The following is a 27,557-nucleotide window of genomic DNA, read 5'->3' on the forward strand; positions in this document are numbered from 1 at the left end:
TTAGATATGGCAGCAGGTAAATGGTGAGGGTGGACAACAGGGGTGCTAAAACACACCTATTAAACCATTCACTTCTTCATCCATATATCACCTCTATCAAATTTATAGCGTGAAAAGCGACAAGAAACAGTCCTTTTGGGATGAAACATGAACATCATTTATTCCAAAGTACTGCACGATCAGCAACGATAAATACCCAGGAGAGGTCGGTAAAAACTAGGGGGTTATGAAGTTTGCATAATTTCCATTTGCGTAGATATGTCAAAACATCGAAAAAGTTATTCAAAAATAAGGAAAAAGCAAATCTGTCACTATATTTTAGTGTGCAATATGTTGTCGTGTCTTATTTCTCCCTGTCCTGGGGCACCTGACAAGGAAGAGTCCGGAAGTCTACCCAGTTACAGCATAGGCGAGCCCCAGACAAGCCGAGTCGGCCAGTCATCCAACAAACAAGGTCAGACCCTCAGCCTGGACAAGCGATGTGTGTAAGGCATTGTTGCATAGTCATCTGGGTGGACCCATTGTTTCAGGGCCGTCAGGGGTCTTTAGAGTGTTTCTCCTGCCTTTAATCCCCAATTAGTTTCAGCCATGACATCGGAGCAAATGGAATAAATAGATCCTCTTTCCTGTGGGAAAGATAGATTAGTAATACCACCACTGTGTCGGTGTCACTCATTCTATGGCCACCATGAGCGCCTTTCCACAAGCTGCCAAGGCCCAGAGCATGTCACAACTTAACAACTAGCAACTGTCACCGCCGCTCACATTCGACCAGCATCTGCGGTCGCCAGGCATGCAGAGCCCGAATGCACAGCCCAGCCCTGCCTGCCACCGTCCATCCACGCGCCTAACCTACCCCTCTGCTCTGCTGAACCTGCGGCAGCCAGCCCAGGCAGAGGCCCTGCTCTTTACCGCTGCATGGCCTGGGCTCAACGCACTTCCGCATGCCACTCCACGTGCCACTCTGAGCACTGTGCTTGCCTCGCATCACCACGCCCTGGCACCCCTTGCAAGCTGCTCGCATAGCGCACTCTTCACCCAGCCACACAGAAGAGGCTTACAGCATCATTCCCAGGAAAGGTTGGTCTTTTTTCATTTAAGACATTTGCTGGGCTATGCCAAACCAGGCTCATGTTGCTACAAGGACACTGTGCCTCTACAAGTTCAGCAGTGTGGCCCCTAGGAATGATACTGTTCGTGACCATTACAACTTGTCTGTGCCACCTCGTCAAGGAAGGGTTTTGGACTGTGTAAAATTATAAAACAAAAACAAAAAAACTAAGTGAAACAGATATGAGAGACCATTAACAAGTGGGAGAAAGCAATATTGTGCAGAACATTAAAACACACAACTGCAACAGTACCAACACAAATATTGCCTGGCAGTCTGACCCCACCTCCAGACCAGCCTCACCTAATTGGTGTCCATTCCTGCGCTTGAGTCTTTCATATGCGATGGACCTCTGTCCTCTCCCAGCAAAATGGAAGAACTGGCTGGACCGCCTATAGACATACTTTGCAGCACTAGCAACTGAAAATTACAGAAAACGCCCTCTACTCCTACACTTAGGAGGCGCGGCAATACACAAGATTGCAAAGTTTGTAGCAGAAGAAGGACCACTGTACACTTACAACACACTAAAAGAAGGACTTACAACACATTCTGAGCCACTCGCAAACCCAGATTACGAAAGGTTCCTGCTACGCCAAGCTAGACAGCAACAGGAGGAGTCAGTGGATGCATACTAAGATTGCCTGAGAGAACAAGCAAGTAAGTGCACCCTACCCGATGCAGAAGACAAGATCAGGGCACAATATATGCAAGAAATTTCATCAACCAAATTGCGAGAAAACATACTCCAGGTACCCGGAAAGTGAATGACCAACATCCTGATGTTGGGTCGCTCCAAAGAACTGTCCAAGGTGCAATTTGCAAACATAGAGGCAGCTCTCCAGCAGCCAATTAAAACGGAACCAGTCCACGCTGTTACCAGCACCCCACCGGACCAGAAGAAAGTCCGCCACAAACCAACCACAACTCCAAAATTATGCCACTGGTGTGGGGGCCCCTATCCCCTCCAAGGTACATGTCCAGCACAAAGAAAGAGGTGCTCCACACGCAACAAACTGAACCACTTTGCTAAGATTTGTAAGCCTAAAACTAATAAGCCCATGCCAAAAACTAAGGTTGCAGATGCCCAAGAGATACCATGCACGCCGGACAGCGAGGATGACATAGTTGACAATGACAGGGACGGAACAGTGCATGTCATCCACCCCATGTAGCCCAAAGTGAGGAAAGGGTGTTGCATCCCCAAATGCATGGTCACCGTAGTAGGACACCTCATTCCAGTGCTGGTTGACACAGGCGCCTCCATTAACATAATAGCAAAACCAATGTTCCAAACTCTCCTAGGTGGACCAATGCCTCAACCCATAGACACCCAGGTAGATGCTTTTGGGTCATCCGTGCCATTGCCTCTAGCCGGCATCTCCACAGCTACCATCACTCATGAAGACCAGGCCACCAAAGCAAGGCTATACGTCACATGAGGGGGAACGGGGATGCTACAAAGCTGCAAAATGTCAGAACGCCTCCAACTGGTCACGTTTGCCTATAGTGTACATCTGTCAGCTGTGGATGCACTGGTGGGAGAGTAGGCCGAGGAAATTGAGGAGCATGTAAAGCTAGTAGGGGAGAGGTCCCAGCCACTCCCAGTCTCACTAGATAAGATTGTGCCGAAAACTCAAAGAGATGACTGCCTCCAACTAGCAATATCTACCATGTCCTCTGGCAACTGGGACAGAATGTCTCGCAACCTGTCTCGTCGCAACCTGGAAGTGAAACAGATTCTCACTTCCCTGCAACATGTCAAGGATGAGATGGCCATACCCTCTGAAGGGTTGCCTCTGAGGGGATCCCACACTGGGATACCTCGAGCCCTCCAACAAAGGGTAGTGGATCATGCGCACTCCGCACATCAAGGCATCCTGAAGACTAAAGCAAGATTGAGGAGCAAGGTGTGGTTCCCCTCTTTAGACAACCTGGTGGAGAAAAACCATCAGCCAATGCTCAATGTGCCAAGCAGCCAACCCTGCTGAGCCTCTAGCACCCTTCATCACGACCCCCATCCCTCCGGTCCCCTGGGTTCGTGCCAATGCAGATTTCATCAGCCTGCCAGATGGACGTGGTGGACAAGTTCGCCAAGTACCCTGAAACAAAGATTGTTGATTCCACTTCCGCCAGTCAGACTATTCCATGGATCGAAAAAATCATGGCAGCTCACGGGCTCATACATGAACCCAGAAAACAGAGCAACCAACCAGTCCTAATTTGAGCTCATCCTCTCCCCAATCAAATGGGAAGTTGGTATCGACCCCAGAAGGTCTCAGGCATCCCTCAAAAGTGGCAGCAGCTTCCACACTTGCCACAACTCATCAAACCCTCAGAAGCTTAGGGGTAAATAACCAAACAGTCCCACTAGGAGATGTAACACAAAGAAAATCTGATGCATCCCCCACTGTGCAGGCCCTAGTCATGACCCTAGGCGTAATCTTGGGTAACCAACCCACTGACAGGCCTCTTAGAACAAACATAATCGAGTTACCCAGGACCTCCAGCCCCGTTGACAAAGAAGCAATGCAAAAGACTGCACAAAACAAGAAATCACAGCCCGAGTTTAACCGTACTAGTGGACAAGGCCCCTTCAACAAAACTCTTTCCAATCTTTGTCAGAGGCAACGCCATGCAAACCAAGCTTAGTTCACCAGGTTCTACCTCCTCAGAACCCCCGGAAGAGCAGGGTCCACATGAGAGGGTGGTTAAGGGAAAAAAGAAGCACGGGGTCAAATAGTAGCCGTTCACAGATTCCTGAAGCCAAAGTGGCCACATAGATTCTGCCCAAGGCCGACAAGCCCAGCCAGTTAACCTCTCAAAATTCAAAAATAACTGAAGGGCATGTCAATTCACCTACCACTGCTTTACTACACCCCAGTATTTACAGCAATAGTAACTCAATCCCTATATCAGCCCCATTGGAAGTACACTCCAATTTGTATCTGTTCCTGGAACATATCAGGCTGATCTAAAAAGTTTCCAATGTTTATGTTTTGCAGTTCCTGAGAAAATCCCACATAATCCTCTTGCAGGAAATGGGCTGAGCAGTTGGTGCTGATGACTGGGTACCTGAAACTTTGCAAGTTCGCACTGAGAATAACCCCCGAATGCTGGCCAAAAGAGGGCCTTGCGATATACATCTGAGTTGCTCTCAAAAGTATAATGGAGGAAATTCACATCACCCAAAAACTGGCTGCAGGCTGTCAAAATAGAGAACTGAACGCAAAGCGTAAACCAGCCACTCTTTCTACTTAATGTATATACAATTCGGACTCAAGAGCTAATGCGACCGCAGTGAAGGCTCTAGAAGAGGTAATAGCCAAACTCCTGTCAGATAATAATGCCCACTATTTGATAATATCTAGAGATTTTAATTCAAATTTGCTCCAGCCTGAAATACAAGATGAGAAAATTCCAGTCCAATCAACACCGGCACAAATACGCAGAAAACACTGGGGCTCGCAGATTGCGTATTTACTTGAAAACTTTCCACATTCTAAATCGAAGATCCTCAGAGGAGCAGCCCGGTCCTGTGTAGTGGATCCTATTTAGTTTTAATGGGATTCAGGAGTTTAGCTTAGCCTTCTGGCTTGCTGGCCCGTGCCCCTGTCACCTAGTGACTTTTAACCTACATAGCTTGCTCTGTCTTACCCTATTTATTTAATTATTTCTTTCAAAATGCCTGCTATGTTTATAGTTGGTGAAAGGTTTTGATTTTACGTTATCAGTGCCATTTTGTCAAGGCGTCACTATCAGCATCAAAGTTAAGTGAGATACGTAGGTATTCACATCATGTCCCTTTCCCACTTAAGTGTGACTGGAACATTATGTACTTTTGGAGGGAATTGTTTATATAATTGACGCCCCAAGCATGCCTCCTTATGTATTGTTTGGGAACATACCTGCGCCAACGGTCCTACAATATCTGTATAAATAAATCTTACGCAGACAAGGTTATCAGAGGGATTCCAACCAGATGCTATTGAAGCCATCTATGCTGCATGTCGCCTTGATGCAGATCCAGCCTTCGTGTCACCACAGAGTCTAATTTAGAGACCTCATTCCTAGGTAACAAGGGTTGGGGGGTGCTTCTCATGGACACGGTATTAGCAGATTAGGTTTAACACACCTAGCTCTTGTTAGGTTAGATATTAGGTTCTCCATGCTAGGGTTTTAGGGATCTTTTACATTTCATGGTATTGCAAGATGGTGTGGTCTTTTTATTCACGACTCTCATCTTTATAATTCTGCCTATTACATTGTTCATTATCCTAATCATTGCAGCTCATGCATTTTACAGTAGATCGCAGTCGTGTTAATAAGCCTATTGAAAACTTTACTGCATCTCCTTTATTGCCTGTGTGTGTCTGAGACTTATTGCTCATGTGAGAAAAGGAACTCTCCGTTTAATCACGACTCCCCTGAGATGTCACACTCTTCTGTCCATGCGTAAAGGCTGCCAGAAATCACCTTTTACTGCTTGGGTTTTGGTGAGGTACTGCTTGTGAGCCAGGAGGGTTGGGCCGACAGTTGTGACTTGTTGTAGGATTGGCTTAGTTGCCTACAAACAAAAGTGCTATCATCCCTAAAACCAGCGGTCTCGCCTAGGAGCGAGCGTCCAACTACGACACCTGGACCCATATTTTGCACAGGTCCACGTCTATAATTGATTACTCTTTCCCTCTATAAATATAATCAAGGAACGTGAAGATAGTGATTACAGCACCCAAAAGTTTTTTTCTCGCTTACATCACCCGCCAACATATTTGTTGCTGATTCCACCACATTTAACCTGAGGCGACTAAGGTGTCAAGGGCTTCTACACAACTAACCTGGGCCATCATGCATTGAGCTCCTAGAAGAGCATACCGAATATAATCTGATCATCAAATAGTACTGATACTGTGAGACGCTGTTAAGACAGTTCAGTAATCAGATCTCAGTGTAGGAAGTAACCATCAAATGGAATCCTCACTCCTGGATCCCTAAGCGGATCATCACCGCAAAGAAATCTTTATACAGAGAAAACTTCAGACTTAGAAAGGACCTCACAAACATATCTCAGCAGGAGAAGATAAGAGCAATGCGCTAGAACTACAAGCGGGACAAGTGGGCACCCAAAAAAGACCTCTCGGAAAAGTTCTGGGCTAGGGTCCTCCACACTTGTGAAACATGCAACTGAGAAGCCTTTTAAAACACCATAAATGATCTTGACAAGTATACCACAGCCTCTTTCAACACAATTATTCCTGAAAAATTATGGGTGCAGAACCTGGGGGAGCACAATTCTATTATGGCACCTACCTAAGATAAAGAAACAGTATCTGGAACTGAACCTTATAGCACCACAGGTCACCAAATATCGCACTTCCTGCTGCCGCACAAAAATCTCATACAGGAAGCCCACAAATTTCCATACCCACCTGTAGACGCAATGGAAGAAAATAAGTTACTTACCTGTAACTTTAGTTCTCCAGTATTGGAACCTTTCATAGATTCACATGCTTGAATCCTTCCCCGTCGTCGAGATGGGAGCCCCCGGTACATCAAAACAGCTATGTATGTGTGTGTGTGTGTATATATATATATATATATATATATATATATATATATATATATATATATATATATATATATAAGCTACTGCTTGTGGCTTTCAGTGCTCCACGTAGGGGGAAGAGCTTTATCTAAGCAAGGAATTGCGAGGTGGATAGCCTCTGCTATTAACTATTGTCATACAGCGGCAGGTAGACTGTTGCGGAATCCAGCGCGGGCACATTCTACAAGAAAAATGGCTGCATCCATGGCACTTTTTGCAGGAGTGCCCATTCAGGACATCTGCAGGGCAGCCACGTGGAAGTCTGTACATACTTTCGCAAGGCATTACTGTTGGGAAGAAGCTCAGCAGGCTGATATGGCGGTAGGACAGGCAGTGTTGCGGCATCTTTTCCAGTAACGGTGAGCTGTTGTAAGTTCTTTATTCTTTTTCCCGCCAGCTCAGTTTAATTTGAGCACATTGTATAGGTTTGTTTTTTCATTCACGGCTCTCATACTAATTGTTTTACCTTTTTTAAGGTAACGTTCTATTATCTTAGTTATTGTTTACCTAACATGCTATTCTTTCCTGGGTAATCTTTTCATTGAACATTTTGCTGATATTGCTATGTTCCAGGGTGTATTGATATGGATATATATGTTTGTGGGCATGTATCATTAAGTATACATTTTGATTAATGTTATGCAATGTGCTTCATTACTGCTTGCTATTCTGATTCAAGTAAGTGAATCTATGAAGTTCCAATACTGGAGTAAGAAAATAAGTTACTTACCTATAACTGTAGTTCCCCAGTATTGGAATCTTTCATAGATTCACATGCGACCCTTCCTCCTCCCCTGGGAAGCTCACCTTTTCCTGTTTTTCTTCAGATACTCTTACACTCGTGCTTGAGAAAATCTGAGGGAAGGGAGCTCCTCTCAGGAGGGTTCTAGAGGGAGGGGAAGCCTGATTGGCTGGGCCTTGCTTTGGTCCTTTTTGCTCATAACGATTAGTGAAGGCCTTAGGCCTTTTTTCATTGCAGTGGCTTGTGTGTATATATATATATATATATATATATATATATATATATATATATATATATAAATATATAGCTGTTTTGATGTACCGGGGGCTCCCATCTTGATGACGGGGAGGGATTCAAGCATGTGAATCTATGAACGTTCCAATATTGGAGTAATTGTGTTTGCCAGATGTTTCATAGAGCTCGCCAACTAAAACCTAAGAAGGCTAGAAAACATCATAAAAAGAGTAAGGAAGATTGGGCACTGGGCCCAAATGGTCTTCAGGCCACCCTCCTCAAGTTTAATATAGAAAACTGAGCAACAAATCTTGACATCTTATACAGTTCAGTGATAGAGAACCAGATGATCCCCGATTCATAGCACGGGTCAAATAATCCACTCTGTTTATAAAGGTGGTGAGATAGGTACTCCTGGCAACTACTGACTAAACACATTAGATCATAATTCCAAATACTTTGCAAGTTTAGTCCTGCAAGACCTAGTATTGTGGGTAGAGTCATCGGACAGTATTCCATGGAATCAATCAGGATTTCATTCAGGGCAGGGCACATCCCCAATCCTCACTGCTCTCAAATGTGCATGCGATCAGCCATGGTCTCTAAAACTATGCTGCTTATCTGCTTTGGCGACTTTAAGGCGGCTTTTGATAGGATCTCCTGTGACTTATTATGGCAGAACCTAACAAATGCTAGGGTCCCAATCAACATTCTGAGAGTAATTCACCTACTGTATCCAGATACCTGGCTACGTGTATACCTGGAGGATGGTACTAAACTCTCAGGGAAAATATACCTGACTACTGGCCTAAAACAGGGGTGTGTGCTTGCCCTGCTGTTGTTCAACTTTTACATCTCAGACATATCACACATGTTAAATTCCACCAAAGCTCTTTCACCGATACTGGGTGATCTCCCCATGATACACATTCTGTATGCTGATGACCTCCTTTTACTGAGCCAGACACCGGTTGGGTTGCAGGAGTGGTGTTTGACTCTAGAGGTACCTTTATACTGCCATGAAATAGAAGGCTGGATCCTTAACATCTGGCTTCCTGAAACTAGCAAAAACCCTGCACGGTCCCATCCTTGGGCCACTACAAAAGGTGATGGCAGCAAAGCGAATACCTGCCTTAGCATACGGCTCAGAAACTGTGGGGATGAAAACGGCAAAACCAGTAGACTCACAAGTGGCCAAAACTTATCAGCAAATATTTAAACCTCCAACCTATTCCATGCAAAACCAGGTGCACCTTGAATTTGGCCTGATGAAATACAGCTGGGCTATTAAAAGTGCCTTTCTCAAAATGTGTCACGGGTTCCGTTAGGGTGAATCCAACACTGTCTGCCCAGGTCTGGCAGGAAATAGACACCCCAACTCAATCCCTTCACGGAGGAAACCTGTAGAATTTGCAAATCTCAAGCAAAGAGTTTGAGAAACATGTCAACCGAATCACAACTATCACTTTCTCTAAAGGAGGAAAAAGTGACACTAGCATAGAAGGCATATACCTGGCAAGTTATCAGTTTCTATAAACACTTGAAACCCAAGCCACATTTTGATCATGGGTATCCATTTCATCTGAAGATAGCATTTATACGACTTCATTGTGGAGCTCATGCAACCCTGGACCGGATTCCATCTTGGTCCAGAACATCTGAAAGGGAAGAGTGCATGCTTGGCCGGCAGGGAAAAGAGATGAGGATTCACATCTTATGTGTCTTCCTGATGTTACTTCCTGAAAGAAGTAAACTGCTCATGGGGCTGTTTATCCAAGCTGCAATAAGAATCTGAAGACACACACTTACACAGGGCCTTAACTCCGAACATACACGCTAAAACATAAGGATTTTTAAATTTGGACAATTATTTGTGGCGAAAACAAGTGTTCAAATCAGTGAAAGGAAGACTGAACTTTGAACAGGGAAACTGTATAATAAATGAAGTAACTTGCCGCTGGTAATCGGACATTCTCCTTAATGATTTTTTTTACTCTAATTCAATAACTGTTTGATTGTGTTGTTTTATTCCTTATTTACTTCTTTTTTACACTTATTAAACCATGTTTTTGTATATTTATGTGTAATGGTTTTAACTAACTATGCACTTTATTAATGAATCGAAATCGGCATTATGCACAACACACAACACAAAATTAGCATAACACAAAATTCCAGAAATTACGCAAAATTAAGCAGGGTAACAACGATTTCGCTCGGGACTAATAAAAATTGCCATATCTGTTTTTTCAAAACCACATACTTGCCCCTCATCAACTGCACTGCCAAAACATTATCATATTTTAGTTTATTAATCCATTAGGCAAAGCAGTTAAAATCATTTAATCTTATGTAACAACATTATATTAACAAAATAAATGTTCATATTGCCGGCATTAAAACTGTACCAAGCCTGCTTTCTACATTTAACTGTTTCATGTCTCCTATTGAAGTATTTGTAAACCTTCGACACCGCACATAATACTTCAGAAATACAGGGGATGGACTCAGTTGGCTGATCAAGAAGGAAAAAGGCACTCTAATGACGAAATACTATATCTAACGTGCTGGAACATGGTCTAACACATCCCTGCTGAAAAGAACAAGGATAGCCTCCCTCACTATTCCTCTAGATGTTTTGAAACAACTTTTGGTAAACTATTTGTCGGAGGTACAGAGGACAACTATCGGCCGATGCTTCCTGGATCTATTCTGAAACCTTTCTATAGATACATAGTAACAGATTCCGAGATAACACAGAACTCCTATACAAGGTTCTAAAAGAAGTGATGTTGCTAGATAACAACTGAATAAGATCTCAGGCATTTAAATGTTGCCCATATCGATAGATTGCTTTTGAAAGTTGTTATAAGTACTCTATCTGACCTTTTCACAGCATACTTGAGAATTAACTTGTTCCTCATTCACCGTGAACTCAGCATTATCTGCAACTACATGGCAAACGTAGCAGGCAGAATAGGTGCCATTACTCAATATATGGACCCCCTAAAATAAATGTGCACCACTTAAGTGAACATGTACACAGGGTGGAATATACTTCAAAAGTCTGGCATACAATTTACTCTTCTAATACAAGCACACACCCACAGGGTGACACTTATAGCACCGCCATGAAACAGGTATGAGTGAGGAAATGAGCTGGCAGGTAAGCTGGCAGGCGAGTAAAAGAGGGAGGCAGAGTCTTTGTGAGTGGCGGAGCAAGCAAATTAATGAATAAGAGAATGGGTTGGAGCGTGACTGCATTGGAGACTGAGTGAATCAGTCCATTAGTGAGGGGGTAAGCAAGCAAGCAACTGAATGTGCAGGTGAGTTCGTGTTGATCAAAGAACATTTCAGGAAGATTCCCTTTTTCAGGGGCAACTGCACATGATCTCGTGGGGTTTATAGGAGTGCACATTTTTGTTTTGTTTTTTAGTTAACTTTGGGCACCGGTGTTGTGGGGTCAACCAGGAGTGGCTGCTGTATTTACATATAAGTCAACTTTTATGTTCTTTGCTGGGTATATATCATGTATTTTGTGTGCTGATCCTGGTTTTCTTGTGCATTGTAGTTACCCCTGAAGAAGGGAATCTTCCCAAATTGCATTGGGTACACAATGGAATGGATCACTATATGCCAGAGAACTGGGGGTTCTTTGATCAACACTAATTGTGAATAAAACATGGAAAATTTGGAAATCCTCGTTTTTTGGATCAACTTTAAAGACTGAGTTGAAATTATGATAAAAATGTGAAAAAATTAAAAGTGATTAAAGAGTGGTGAAAATGTTGGAATGATGTTGTTATGGCTGTGCATCCTGGGCTTGATGCACTATTTGGGCAACAGCTTCTTGATTAAACTAAGCATTTTGACAGGTCGAAACCTTCCCTTTTTAATAATTATATGTCACCCACAGCCCTAAAGGCTCATCTAGCAGGGTGCATAGCATTTAAAAAGTAGGAAAAATGTGTTTAAGTTTTACATGTTCTGACACTGAAAAACTCCTAAAATCAATGTTCACCGTTGTAAAGTCTATTTCTTTCATAGATTCAGGTTAGGAGCAGGTAGGTAGAGATATGCTGTTTGGACTCAAATGAATTGTAATTTACAATTTTCTTCAAAGGTGTAGTCGGATTTTAAGTTATAATTTTCAAAGTGACACTTTCATAAAATTTTATTTTTCTTGCCCAAACCAACTGTGACTTTCTGCCAGTGTCCTTGGTTACATGACTGTAAGTGGCTCGGTTGTCGTGGGTTGTGTATTGCTTCCAGAAGGTGACACAAAAGAAGCCCAGGTGTGAAGGGAGATGGTCTTCTTGACGTGATTGCTGTGGAGGGGCTCTACCCTGCCCTTCTTTTCATAGACTTGTCTGCAGCACACACAAAGGGACCAGATACAAGGCCTGTCCTTGCCTATGTCACCCTGCACAGTTTGGAGACAGGACAGTGAAAGGGGAATGACTGACCAGAACCAGTTTTGAGGGTAGGTCAGGGAAATCCCCCACAAAAAGGCTGGTACCAGGTATAAAAGATTCAGAAGAAGGGTTGCCTTGCTGGCAGAAGGACTGCTCTGCTATTGGAAGGACAGTCTTGCTGTCTGAAGAGGGAAGACTGGAGCTGCTTGCCTTGATCCCAGGCCTCCCAGAGTGACACCAAAGGTCAGTAGTCTGATGTCCTGTGTAAGCTACATGAACACATATAGCTTCCAGAGGCCTGCCCTCGAGCCGCCTTGCTGACCACCATCCACTGGACATGCCTGGACCTGCCTGAGCCCTGCTGCTGGCTTTTTGTGGCGCGAGTCCTGTCCAGGCCCTGGACCCTTAGCTGTCATCAGTGTATTCCTCCCGGCTTAACTGAAGGTTTGATCAGATCGGACACAAAGTATCGCTGAGCCATACAGCTTTGAACCAAAGGCCTCACCGGATTCAGTGGCAAGCCTCACACAGCCACGCTTTCCAAACCTGTTTGAGAGCTGCACACCGGATCCAATGCAGAGTGCCACCAAGCTCCCGCAGAGCTGAACCACAGGACTCCTCGGACCTGATGCCAAGTGACACAAACTCCCTCAAAGCCTGGCCGTGCAGCTGAAAGCTTCATCAGATTCAGCACTGAAACCTCACAGACCTTTTCATCAAGGACATAAGGTACCACTCCAAGGGTGCCAAACTCAGTCCTGTATCTCGCCTGAGCTCCATCACAGTCGGCTTGAACCTTGTCCTGGTCCAGTGTGACCAGATACCCACAGCTGGTGCTTTGTGCCTTTTGGCACTATTTTTACCTGAAACTTTAAAAACCTGCATCTTGGGTTTTTACTGAATGGATATTGATTGTTTTGGTGAAATTTCATTTTTTACATTTTCCTCTTCTTTCCAACAACGGTTTGGGATTTTTCTTGCACTGTGTTTTCACTTAATTACTTAAGTGCTGCATAAATACTTTACACACTGCCTATAATTTAAGGCTGCCTGCTTTTGTGCCAAGCTACCCAGTGGGTTAGGCATAGGTTTATTCAGTGATTTTTGTGTTTCACCTTGACAAAGATTGTGTTTATTATTTGAGTGGGTGTGGCAGTGGGATAGCGATAGGGATGAAAGAGACACTCCGGTTGTTGATTTTTATACAAGTGGTTTTATTTAAAGTGTATAGGTGCCTTCATACAGCCTCTCTCTTTCCTTAGACGTTGCGTATCTACTTTGTTTTCTTTTCTTCTAGGGTCTCCGGTGTCTGAGGATATGACTGTCGGCAGTGGTGGTGTCAGGTGGACCGGGAAGAAAAAAATTGAACAGTAGGTAAGTTGTAAGTCTGGGGATTCCTGGGATGGTGTTAGTAAGGGAGAGGGTGGAGAGAGAGAGAGAGAGGGTGGAGAGAGAGAGAGAGAGAGAGAGAGAGAGAGAGAGAGAGAGAGAGAGAGAGAGGGTGGAGAGAGAGAGAGAGGGTGGAGAGAGAGAGAGAGGGTGGAGAGAGAGAGAGAGAGAGAGAGAGAGAGAGAGAGAGAGAGAGAGAGAGAGAGAGAGGTGTAGTGGTCCAGAACTGGGGTAAAAGAAAAGGACTGAAATGGTGGATAGGATCCTGTCTCCACTTTCACCCTGGTGAAGCCCAAACTTCCTTCCTTTATCACAGTTAAAGTGCCTCCGTGGTTGTGATTAGTGCTCCCCCCTTTTTTGTTGTCCACCCCCCCAATTGTCCCTTCCTAACCTCCCTCTCTCCACCCTCCTCCCTTCCCACTAGAGCGTTCAACTTTGTTTTGAGGCAGGACCGTACCTGCTGAAGCCACGCCCCTCCAGGGACGTGGCGGAATTGTTGCTCCTCGGAGTCTCCTTCTCCGTCCTGTTTCTCGTCTCGGGTTTCCAAGGGTCTTGGATCGGTGTTCTCCTCCTCGCTTTCAGGCAGGACACTTTCCATGCCGTCTTCCTCCGTGCTCCCGAAGTTCGTGGTCACGTTCTTCTTCCTCTCTCCGGCATCTGTCTCCTCTTGTACACCAATGCGCCGCGCTCGTTGTCCTTCAACTATGTTCATACCTTTAGAAAGCCGGATATCCGGGTTTCTAGCAGGCGCAAGTCCTTCGTCCATGGGACCCCCGGGGCACTCTGTGTACGGACGATTCTCCGCATATGTAGCCGGGCTTCCGATGCCCGGCTACAGTGGGACTTCCACTATTCTCAACTTAAAACCAATTTCTTACAGTTATTCAGTAAGTGAAGAAGTGGACGGGGAGTAAACGAGTTGGTGCTTGCACAATTAGTAAATGAGTGGATCAGTAAGTGCCGCAGTGAGTCGGAGAATAAGTGAGCAAAAGTGAGTTCACAAATGCTCAAGTGAGTAAGCAAATGTGTATGCAAGTCGATAGGAGAGTAGATGGATGAGTATAGAGTTTTTGTTTTAAAAGCTAGCAGTGCTGGTGCCAAACAACGTTGGAAGCTTGCAAAATAAAATGGTGGGCACAGATACAGGAGGCACAGAAAGAGAGAGGCTGTACTGTCATGTTTCTGCATTCCTAGGTTCACATGTATTAGCAAATTACATCAAGACCTACTGGCTTTGACAATGCTTTTTGATAATGTATTAACTTTTGAATACCTACACTTTCTTTCCAGTCTTCTAGACCGAAGGGAGTTGGACACAAGGCCTGACCTCAGGCCAAGCCCTACGCCCAACACCACGCAAAGCACGGCAAAAGGCTCTACACCCAACCACCCTCTCCCGACGCATGGCGATGGGCATCTTATTTGATGTTAAAAAAGCCATAGAACTTCAAAGAAAAAAACAAAGGTTAAAGGGGTGTTATATTTAGGTGAAAATATTAGTTAAAACATAGACTTCTAAAATTAACAAAACCACTGAAATTCACCAGTTAGTCATCTCAAGTAACTAACTTGTGCCCCTCAATGCACTGCTAATTAGTACCATTATTAATGATCACCCATGACATGTTCTATGAGTTGTATATTTGAAATAACTATAATTGGTGAATTTCAGATGTTTTGTTCATTTAAAATTATACGTTTCAACTGACATTTTCACCTAACTTTAATGTCCCTTTAATCTTTGTTTTTTTTAGTGAATTTCTAAGGTTTTTTGAATACCTCATAACTGTCACTCCAACCCTTATTTTTTCAGTGAACTTCTAGGGATTATGTTTTTTAAAATGGAAGTCACTATCAGTTTATAAAAGGCAGGCCAATTTGTTTTTTCATGGGTGGGATCACTGCAATACCAATGTCAATAAACATTTAAATAAGACATTTATAGTCTAAACAACATTAAATAGGTGTTAGGGTCATTATGTTCAAGCCACATAATGCATACATAACACAAACCACAATGGGTCCCTGCTTTCACATGTTGAAGAACAAATGTTCCAGCTCTGCAAATGCTTACCATTCCTGGGGTCATACTTCATTCACCCCAGGAAACAGAGTTAATTTTTTAAAAGTATTTCTGAGGGTTGCTGTACCCCCTGCAGCCTCCCACAACACTTAAAAATGCACTGGTGGTAGGTCTGTCCAGATTGGGGTTTCACCATGCATCAAATTATATTTAAATAAACCTACGTGGGCATCATTGAGACATCTTTCATGGAGTAGTGAATAATAAATGAGCATCTCCGGTCGCTTGTTCCTAATTATTTCTCCTTTTATTTTGTTTTTTTATCATTACATTTGAAGGTGTCCCTATTTTTATTATTAGTTTTCAGGGGCCGGGTGAGCTCCTGTAAGCTCACCCAGCCAGCACGCACTGCGGTTTCTGGCGGAAGCCAGACTCTTTTTGGGTCTAGTGAGTACCCCGGTGCCCACTGGGGCTTGTACCCTTCTTAAATCTGTTGGGTGCCCCGGAGGAAGCCCCAGGACCTCCACAGCCCATGTCTGACTCTCCAGCCAGCACCCATTGTGGGAGCTGCTGGGAGCCAGCCACCTTATTTTTTGGCGATTATCCTGGTGCCCACCAGAGTACCCAAATCTCTTAACTCTGTTGGGTGAAGCAGGGAGCCCTGTTGGACGATGCAGGGGGAGGCCCAGGGCCCCTCCAGGCTACCCAGCCAGCACCAATGCCAGGTGCTGGCAGGAGCCAGTAATGAATATGCTCCTGCCCTGCACGAGCAGATTTTCACTCTGTTCCTGCAGCAGGATGTTTGCCGACCCCCCCCCCCCAAAAGAAATCCAGGAAGTAGCTGCAGTAGATGAGACTTTTTGGGAAAGTTTTGTGAAGATTTATCAAAAGGCAACCAAGTTATTAACAAACCAAAACATCCATTTCCAATAGAAACATGGTCCTAACTATAACTACTCAGTGGCAACTGCAGTTTTATTTTGTTTAGAAATATTGTTTTGAGGTTGGACCAACATCAGTGAACAGGCACCTACGCAAATGTACCAGCACCAGTGCTCTTGATTGAAAATATATAACAATACAATTCACATACCTGTCTACACCAAGCCGGGAGGCTGCTACTGCTAAAGATGAATGTCACTGTGTGAGCCTGATTCGCTGATTCTGCCCAACTCTCAATTTCTGAGTAAGGTCACTGTGGCCCTACAATACACGCTACTGCTGTAGAAGTGGGAACATTAACACATTCTGTGGCACTGCAAGAAGATAGCTGAATTGTGCACCTAGACTTCAGGGCACTTCTGGATCAACAGCACCTCTGCCTAATCAATCTCTATATGCACATAATACACAGAGGCCTGCAGACATTATGAAGCTCTGCTAGTGGACAGGGAGTACCGAAGAAGTGTAGCACCTTGTTGAAGATGGCAAACAGGATTGCAACTGTGACCTTAATTGTGCATTATTTCATTTTGTTCTGAGATTAAAGTACTCTCTCTTCAAATGTCTACAACCACAGTTGGGGCCCAGTAGCCCCTGTCTGTCCTGTGACTCTTCGAAACAGGATCTCACAGTGTTGAAAATAAGTCAATTGTCAAATACAGGCAAAAACCCTCCAAAACCTTAACAGGCTAGATATGTTCTAAATTCTTACTTTAAATTCCAAAAACACATACAGCAAAATTGCCACATGAAGCCTCAAGAGTGATCTAATAGAGAATCAAAGCTCTAAAACCTGAAAGGAAGTACATGAGGAACGATTAGCCTGGTAGACTTAATTCACAAACAAGTGAAAATATACACTGTCCCTTTAAGAAAACCGGCTTCTTTTATCTAACAGCATGCCTTGTACTGGCCGTTACATTACAGCTTCTGTTCTTTTGAGGAAACCATGCAGAGAAAAGAATGTACTTGTGTGGGGAGGTAGAAGAGTTGTATGACTTCAGTGAAGATATCTGTGATGCAGAATTAGGATTACAAGTAACATTTCCTTCAGCATCATAGGATATCCACTCAATAGTACATGAAGAACAGAATAGCAAGCTTATTCCACAAAACAGATTCAGTCTAGATATCGTGAATGGGAAAACAAAATAGACCATAAAAGATTTAACTGGGACACTGGGCCTCTATGGAAGAGATTCTTTAGAGCAGCTTGATCAACTCTTGCACCTGCTCTACAGACTGAATCTAGACAGCAATGTTAGGAGAAGGAAAAACAGGTTTCCAAGTAGCTGCTCTGAAAATATCCTACATTTTTTAACAAGGCTGCTCTGTTCACTTTTCTCCATTTAGAATGGGCTTTGGGTTTACCTGAAAGAGGTTTATTGTCTAATTCATAACACAAGGAAATTTAAGAGACTACCTATCAGAAAAAAAAACTGTTTGTATGTGGAAAACCTGTTTAAAGTGGCCCATAGTTAATAAAGAGCTGGTTATATTTCCTTAGCTCTTAGTAAGAAATATGGATGTGTTCTCATAACTGCTCTATTTTTATGGCAACATGTGTAGGGTTATGCTGCAAATTGAGCATGAAGACAACTTCCTCTAGAAACTGAACTAACTGCATGAGAAAAGAAACCTTCCAGTTGAGATACTGCAATGATGGACCAAAAGGTGGAGGCATTAAAAACATAAAACCTAAGTGGGTTGCCATGGAGGAGAAGGCTGATGTCCAGGAGGATAGATTTTCTTTAATTCCTCAAAACATTCATTTGAGACCAGGATTATGAAAAATGATTTGTGAGTCAGTCTTTTCCTGTTTGTGTAATAGCCACTAGATTAACATTTATGGAAGCAAACTGTAAATCTGACTAAACCAAATGGCAGACATTGAGCTATAATTATGATGCTGAGATCACGGAAAGAATCTATTTGATTTGAAGGAAGTAGATGTTAATGGTCTTGTCATCTTCTCTTAAGATGTTCATGCATTCTTGAGGTAAAGTTAGATGTCTGTATTGCACAATCCTCAAAAGCCATGCAGCAAAATTCAAGGACAGCAGATTTTGATTATATATTATCCTTGCATATTGGTCAGCAAACTTGGTTTGGATGGCAGTCTCAAATATGGTTTCATTGAGAGGTGAAGGAGCTCTAGGAACCACCACTGCCTTGGCGATTCGGAAGCAATTAGAATCCTCTTCGGAGTGGCATGCAGAAATTTCAGTAGGACCACCATGATTAGTGACACTGGTGGAAAAGCATGAAAAAATGTTTACAATCAACCTCTCAAAGGGGCATTGTCCAGCAATATTGGTTCCCTCATTCCAGACATAAGGCTAAGACATTTTACTTTTTGCAATGATATATGCAGATCTATTTGAGGAAGATCCCAACCGGAGGATCTTGAAGCATGTTGTCAAAAACTCGTTTTTTTCTAGGTAGAATCTGCAGGCAAGGTTTGGGCATTTTATAATGTTATAAACAGATCTTTTTGAGGGTGCTCCTAATCAAAGAAAATTCCACATCGTTGTTTTAAATCCATTTGTGGTCTTCTATGTAGACTCTGTACAGTATGTCGGCATTATAGTTTTAAAGGCCTCTAAGATGAATTGCTTTTCTAGGTAGATTTCACAGTAAGAGACAATCCCAGACAGTTTGGGCTTCTACCGAAAGGGTCCTGTATCTGGCCCCCCCCTTGATTGTTAATTTTTGAAGTGGTATACTCTGGTTATATTGCCTATTTGAACTGTTCATCATCAAAGAATGTAGGAAGGCCTTCAGAGCTAGAGGAACTGCTACCAATCCTGGTACACTGATCTGATACAGATGTTTCTTGACTGAGGAAATGCCTTGAACTGTCAAACTCTGAAGATGAGCTCCCCCTCATGGAAAGGAGGGAACTGTTATGATGGTTTGAGATTTAAGATCCTAATAAAACTGGCAACTCTTTAACAGACTTGACTTCTTGAACCCATGTAGAAACTACTCAGCCGTAGGAATCAGAGTTATTTATCTTCCCAGCCATTTTTCGATTGATATCACGGATCTTCCAAGAATTGTGTCAGAGGTCTTGTATGGAGCCTTGCATTCAGGCAATGAAAAAAAGGGCAATCATCCCGAGTAGGGAAGTTACCTTGATGGCAGTTGGTGAAGGATTCTTCTGAATTTGGATACATGTCTGAAACAGGAAAGGTTTAATTCTTCTTGTGCATCAAGAGTGGCCTCTAAGCAAGTCCGAACTTGAACTGGAGACTGTTTGGTTATTCTGAAGTTAATATGAAGGCCTAAACAGTGAAGTAGGGCTATGGTTTAGATGAAGTCCTGGAGAACTTTCTCTGTTGTGTGATCTTTTATTAGCCAATCGCCAAGTTAAGGGTAAATGAAATGTTTCTGCTTGCATAGAAAAAGCACCACCATTACCATACAATTCAAACAAGTCTGAAGTGCTAATTTCAGAACAAAGGGTAGCACTTTTTTCCTTAAAGTGAAAGTTGTCGACTAGGGACCGCATGAGCTTCCTGTGCTTCATTTCCGAAACAATGTGGAAACATGCATTTTGCACGTCCACACCCCACATCTGGTCCTCTTTCTTGAATTAGTGATATATTGATGGGAAGTCAACATTCAAAAGGGTTGCTTTATGATCTATTTGTTAGCTAACCTAGAGTCCAAATCAGTCTGAATTCCTGCTTGAAAGCTTTGTTGCAAATTAAGAAATATCTTGGATAGATGCCTTTTCCTTTCTGAGAGGAAGGAACATGATCTTTTGTAAACTTATGTAGCAGTGTGGCACCTTCCAAGTAAGTGCAGTGGATGTCTGTAGCAGGTTTCGGAGGAATGGAAAGTGGGGGAGTGGGTCTTAAATTACAGAGTGTAGCCTCTATGAATGATTTGTAATGCCCTTTTGTTAGAAGTAACATCATGCCACTCATTTAGATGGTATGAAACAGTCCTTTCCATTGGAGTGGTGCACAGTGGCAAGGAAGTGGGAAACGTTATAGTTTGGAATGAGACGGTAGCCTCCTTGACAACAAAGACCGCTGTTGCTGTCTTCTACCTCTGGAATATATGTGGGCTGTTGATGTTGCTGTTGATCTTGGGGGTACAGGAGATATGCCCACCAAGAGAATTGAAGCCTCTGCCTTGGATGGTAACGGTTGTCGCATCATCTGGTATTGGAACTTCTGCCATGAAAATATCTGCCTCGATTTTCATACATTGCATCTCATCATCTGTGGGTGGACCAAACAGGACAAAGGAAAGTTACAGGAATGTTCAGGATCTTTTCTACTGGGCACCCACTTTACGGAAGTGTGATGTAGCCACGAGAAATGTTCTGGCAGACTCTGATTTTGCTAGAACTGTTGTATTCTTGGAGGCAGTGATTGATTGAATGCAATCTAGAAACTCCTCCTGCACAATCTCCAAGAAAACCTGCCTTTGTTCCTTGGGGGAGGTCATAGGTGGAGCCCTGCAGTTTTCCAATACTCTCTGACATATCTTCCCAGAAGCACAGAACTAGCCATCTTGAAGGCTGCCACTGTCAGGCCACAGACGTTCCTTCCTGCTGCATCCATTCATTTGCTTTCCTTGTTAGGAATAACAGACGTCTTTGGGCTCTAGCTTATTTCCCTTTACTGCACATACTATACCAAATTGCTCTGGGATGAAAGTTTTTTGGGCTGTCTTAGTGTTGCAATTTTAGTTGTTGCTGGTGAAAGGAATTGTTCTTCAGCCAGTTCGGCAAACCCACTTGGCAATGGCAAAAATCGCCCAAGTAATGAGCGAGGCTGCAGAGTCTCCATTATAACCGAGACCAAGGTGGGAGGTATCTCGACTGGTATATTTTATTGTGCTGCTCCCCTCAATAAAAACATTCTGAAAGATTGTGATGTTGCCTATAGCTGATGACCTGGTTGGTGAACCCATTCATTAACTGTTGTATGAGAAGAATGCATTGATGACAAATGAAAATAACTCATACAAACAGACAGAGATCTCTTCCTCTTGTGTATAGGAGGGGACTTAACAGGAGGTGGTTGGTCAAGTGTCATGTTTTCAGATGAACAAGCAGGAAGGTCTGGGTAAGTCATCTTTCTAACGGGTCACACAGAGGTATGTCTTTTCAACACTTGCAGCATTTGAGGAAGATGTTAAGTTTGCAATGGTTCCTGAAGTGGGTTGTCTGCATTTTAATCACAACTGGCAGTCTTGATGGCAATAGGAATGCCATACAGAGACTGAGACAATACCATTGATGTCAAACGCACGGATGTGGAGCTTGGTCAAGCACTTAGATGAAGAGAGTTTCAACGTGAAATGCTTCCACACAGGATGCCTTGATAGCGAAAGCCATAAAAGCAGATGGGACAACAGCAAATGCTTTGATGCTGACATCTTTTGGAAATTTTCCTTCATCATTGAGGTGTCTTTGTGTTTCAGCATGTCTTTGTGTACTTGCATGGTAATGGGAGTGGAAGAAATGGCCTGTTTGGAAGGAATGGTGATCTCCTTTTGTGAGTGTTGTTTGACAGAGAAATGCTCAGTTAAAGGGACACTTTCACTGGCTAGCCTGTTTTTTGTTATTCCTCCTTTGCCTTGAGCTTTCTTCTGAGGCGGATCATTTCTTTGTTTATAGGTGTTCTCTAAGAAATATTTCCGCAGAATCCACAATATTTGGTCAAATGGGAAGATGGTAAACTAACCACACATTAATCATGTGGGTCTGATGCCGTGTTCCTCCTCCCATAGGCCTCTGTAACAGTGAAGGCAAACTTCAAAATTTCAAACACTCAAAAGATGATGGAGGAATGCTTGCAATAAGCCTAACCACTAGCAATTGCTCAGGTAGCATTCAAATCTAACATTCTTTTGCCCACCATGCCACCTTACTTTGGGCCCGTCCGTAAGCAAATCAGTCTCGGCCCTGCTCCAAAAGGAACAGTCCAACCTGAACTGCCAGGCCAGATCCTCCCTAACCCAGAATATAATCAATCCCATAACGGTTTACACCTGATTGAACCTCATCAGTTGGGTGATGCTTGGTTCCAGAGGCACAGCATGCATGGGACGCACTTCTGGGCATACCAATGCCACTTTGGCCGGCACATCAAACACACAAAAGATGATGGGAGGAATGCTTGCTTTGAGTCTAAATACTGCCAGTTGTTCTAGGTAGCATTCCAACCCATCGTTCATTTGCCCACCATGCCACCTCAGTCTGATAACTTCAAAATCTTTATTCAAATTAACAAAAAGCTGGCAGAGAAGCCACAGACAAATAAAAAACACCAAATAAATTCAATTTGTTCTGAAAATGGAGGTAAAAAACGTTAAAAAATAGACTTTAAAAACCCTGAAAGTGTTCTAAGATGCTCTCAGCATGAGCCAGAAAAAAAAATCAAGCTGTGAGGTGGCTGTATGAAACATTCTCTGTGCATCATGTCTATGAAGCGGATTTTTTGCTCATGTTCTTCCTAACTGGGTTTAGAGCTCAGATTTTTTTTAGTGCTGCAACGTTGCCTTATGTATTATTGGAAATTTAAACTAAGAATTCTGAAAACAATTTAGCCTGCTAAGACTTTGGAGGTTTTTGAATACATCGGGCAAATTACAGCTTTTCGCCTCATATGGGTATGCATAATAAGCTGAAAATGAAGTGTTCTCGGGTACCAAATGCAGGAGTGAATATTCTCCATTTAAGACTTAAGAGAAGCTCCGACACTGCAAAAGGTTGTATAAATACACAATTTCAGGAGTTTTTCAATTTTAAGTGAGCACTTCATTAGCCATTCCTGTGGGGAATTTTAAGTGTTATGTTCACTGAAATAAAATTAACGTCCAAAAGCGGTAACTCATTACAATGGTTTCAGTGACTATAAAAAAACATCTTTTAGGCGCAATTATTGATATGAGAATCATAAACTAACTATTTTTCCAAACATGTTTTAATTTGAGTTTCAAGTGTTTCCTGTCAATTAAGTATACACAGTTTACATCATGAGTATATCTCCTGCATTTGTGCCTCACCAGTCCTTGTGTAGGCATCAACATTTTGCTAACAGGTGATCAATATTTCAGCACAGAAAGAGGTCTATACGAGGACACATCAAGTGCTTCCCTCCGAGGCTTGGGTAGGGGCACAATTTGGGCTTCCCTGGTAGAGGGTGGGAGGAAGCCACTTTCCAGCACCACCCAGTATAGTTCTGCTAATTATGGGACAAGCAGAGATGCGTATGTTTGGCAAAATTCAGTGGGCAGGCCATTCAACGCCTCTCCAGAGTCAGACAGTAGGTGTGAAAATGTTGAACTGTCTAGGAAAGTTTTGATGTTCTCCCTTGTAACCTGACCATGTTCTCTTTACAGATCTTCATAGTGGTGTACAAATTGCCTGTGAATGTGTATCTTAAGCCTTGTATGCACTACTGTGCCAACCTAATTTCTAATTCTTGTGATTGGGATGTTTCTGCCCTCTGATTCCATTAGCTAAGCTGGAAGCCTGCCTGCCATGCCCACCTCTGCATGATTCAGCATGATACATTTGCAGTGTGTAAGAGTGTGTAGACATTACATCACAGTGGCATGCTTTTCACTCTGTAGTAAAAGGGCCACTCTGGACTACAGGAATGTGGGTAGGTCTCCCTCCAATCTATGGATTTTCCCTTCTACCGCAATGAGCTCTTTCTCTAGTGACCTCTCAACGTCTGTGTCCTGACTCAAATAGTGGCCTTGCACTACAACCTTAAAGGCCTCCCACACAGCACTGATGTGGTCGGCCTCCCACACAGCACTGGTGTGGACGACTGACCTGGTAGTACTCCTGTATGGTGCCCTTGTGGGGTTCTTTAAACATAGGGTCCTGAAAGAACTGCACGGTTAATATCCATATGGTCACTGGAGCTAACCTCTGCCACCATCTCACAGATACCAGCAGAGAGTTGAGGTCCGATATCATATGGTACAAGTACTCAGCGTTTGTGACCATTTCATGGAATCTATGGGACCAAATGATATTGTCCAGTTAATCGTGCATGTCATAAATGGGGCAATAAAAAGAATACTCCTTACATCCGCCGCTTCTGTGTCTCCAAGCATTCCCCAAGCTCTAGTTCTGTGTCATGACGTAAACTCCTGTGCCAACTTAAACATATGGGAACCCACAAGTGGCTGCTGGACTGGTCCAAGTTCATGTCTGCCACACAATTATAGGCTTCCCCCAGAATCCAGGACATTTGCTTCCCCACCCGGAAAAGATAGGTGATAGAGAGGCCAAGAACTGAATCTGCCCCTTGTTCAGGGCATAAACATAGTCCACCATCACCCAAATTCCACCTAGTCTCCATACATGTCTGCCATCCCAATCTATGCATGTGACGTCCTTTTCATTTATCTCCCGGCCTAATCAGAGAAGCTCAGGCAAAGGTGGAAAAACCTGTGGCATACACCTGCCCCCTCTATTAACCCTTCTATTTGAGGACTTCTTGATGCACCAGGTGTGTTTCTTGAATGAAGACTATGCCAACACCCCATCTCTTAAGCTATGCTAAGACCTTCTATCTCTTAGTCAGCGTCCACATACATCTCATATTCCACATGGAAAATTTAAAATGTATGTGTTGTGACATGATATGTATGTGCAATAGCTAGCTGTTACGTTAGAGGGGGGACGGCTTTCCCTGCAGATATGGTACTGTTTTATCCTATGTGAAGCGGAACAAATCTTCTGCCACTCACTGCCTATCAATAGGTGTGGGCAACCTATGGTGTGGTTCCCTGGCTAGCCAAACATTGTAAAATTTTCCCCAAATCCCACACCCCAAGTCCAGCTTGTGCCTCAATGTTGCTTCCGGCAAAGGGAGTAAAAGGGGTTAGTAGTATCTGTATTATTCCTCACCCACCCTCTAAGGAATCCCACATGTTTTGACACTCCCTTATCAGGGGAAAGCAGTCATAAGTCATCTGCAGACCTAGGTGTTAACTGAGGCCTTCTCTAGGCCTCCTCCAGGAGAATGTATCAGATTGAATTTCTGTTTTGTCATTGATACACCAATGCATGGAATGTGTTCACCATCTCTACAGCTGCCGTTCCTTCCGACATCACCATGGATTATATTAATAGGCATTCTGGCCAGCTTTGCATAACAACTTCTTTACCGCCAGGAACGGCACACGCTTCCATTGCACTGCGAACATATAATCAGGAAAAATGCCCACTTGTCAGATCTCAACCTGGAGGTGCCCGAGGGACTGCCCCCGAAGCAGTATCAGGTCTTTGTCTCTATAACGAAGTAGGTGCACCACCACAGGGCAGGGTGGCCCTCCAGACAGTGGGCACCTAGAGGGCCCTTTATCCACTTGTTCCACAGCAAAGCAGGAAGAGGCTCTGCAGAGCCACCTCCAAGGAAATCAACTTTCTCAAATATGCAATCAAGTCGGACCTCTCTACTCCTTCCAGGAGGCCCACCACTCAGATAACATTCCTCCTATTCCAGCCTTCTTCATACTCCGCTCTTCATTCAGAGTCGCCATCCTTTCAGTAAGTACTGACATTTTTTTCTGCAAAGTGTCCACCAAAGTGCTCATCTATTAATAGCCACAAGTATTTAGTTTACTTTGTTCACCAAACTCAGTTGGCATGTCCCTAGTGGTAGTCGGGCATCCAAGGGCAGTGGAGTGTCATCTGACCCTCACTTTTGAACCCCACTTTTTTCTTTCACAGATCTGGTCCTGTCCATCCTCCACTGTGCATGAAGGGGGAGCCAGGGAAGAGCTTATAATGTGTGTTTCCCGTTCTCAAATTTTCCAAAGAGTCAAATGGTAAGCAGTCCCCCGGTAAGACAGATGCCTTGTTTGCAGTGGTTCTTCAGGTGTCAAGCACGCCCTGCATTGTGGTAGATGCAACTGCCTCTGGTGTCGCTTCACTCAGTCATTCAGTAGAAAGAAGGTAGTTCTGCCGCATTTGACATTACATACAACTTTGTCAGACTCAACTGGACCACTGAGCAAATATGCCACCTCTTTTCACTAACTGTGTTGGTTCTCAGTAACAGTAAAATAGCCCATTGCTCTTCTGTTGTTTTACAACTTACCACTGCACTGCTCACTTCAGGAGGGACTCTCTTCAGAGCCCCACCAATACTCAACTGCTCTTCAAGCATGATACTTATGGGCATCAGAGCTTAGCCCCCAACCTGTCTTTCGATGTGGGGGTCCTCAAGCGACTCAGGCAGCCACAAGGTGTTGCCCTCCAAGCCGGGTCCGACATCCTGACTAATGTCACTGCTCTCTCAGCTGTCTTCCAAAAGGATCCCATGCCAGGCAGCAGCCTGTCTTAAAGCATTGTCACAACAGATCCCCAAAGCCCGCAGAGGGGCGCCAGACGCTCCGCTGAGGGAGTCGGTTCTGTTACTGCAGAGCTGCAGCTGCCATTTTGAGGGATGTATGGCTCAGCTCAGTTGGCCATTTCCACGCTTGTGCTTGTCTGCCAATGGCAGCTGGCAGCTTCACACCGTTAGTAGCCTCCAAAGATGGCAGGGAAGGCAAATTATTCGACCTGCAAGCCCTCATTGTTACAGGATAGTGAAGGATCTCAAACGATCGGCAGACAGGTTGCAGAAGGAAGGCAATTTTGCATGCTGTTAGCTACGCTCCCAGGATCACAAATTAACTTATGTTATAAAAATATAAATATTCCAGAACAGAAACCTCAGTTGAAGAGATGTTATTTTTACAATTGCACAAAAGTAAATATCTGATCATATAACTATGCACATGTAGAAGTACAACAATCTACAACTGAGCTTCCCTCACTACTTCTTTTACCCATTTGATGCAGCTCCAAAGTTCATCACATAGGCCTCCCTAAACACACTACTACATCATACGATCACCATCAGTAGACAAGCTGTCGGCCAAAAAGATAACATTTTACCAGCTGCTCATTGTAGCATTTAAAGCTCCCCTTACCACCTCACTAAAACACTCATTCAATTCACATATCCCAAGCTCAGGCATTAGAATCTCCTTGTCACATGGTAAACTTTCTGCGTGAGGATCCAGTCCTAAAATCTCCCAGTGACCCACCACTTCAACCA

At 43.6% G+C, this 27,557-nt stretch overlaps 1 protein-coding gene across 1 annotated transcript in view; it reads right to left on the reverse strand.

Moving 5' to 3' along the window:
• KIF27 (kinesin family member 27) overlaps positions 1 to 27,557 on the reverse strand; it is a 455,459-nt gene that overhangs the window by 282,014 nt on the left and 145,888 nt on the right. The gene's annotated exons all lie outside the window — the stretch shown is intronic.

The sequence above is a fragment of the Pleurodeles waltl genome, chromosome 1_1 (assembly GCF_031143425.1).
Source record: "Pleurodeles waltl isolate 20211129_DDA chromosome 1_1, aPleWal1.hap1.20221129, whole genome shotgun sequence".
Taxonomy (NCBI): Eukaryota; Metazoa; Chordata; class Amphibia; order Caudata; family Salamandridae; genus Pleurodeles; species Pleurodeles waltl.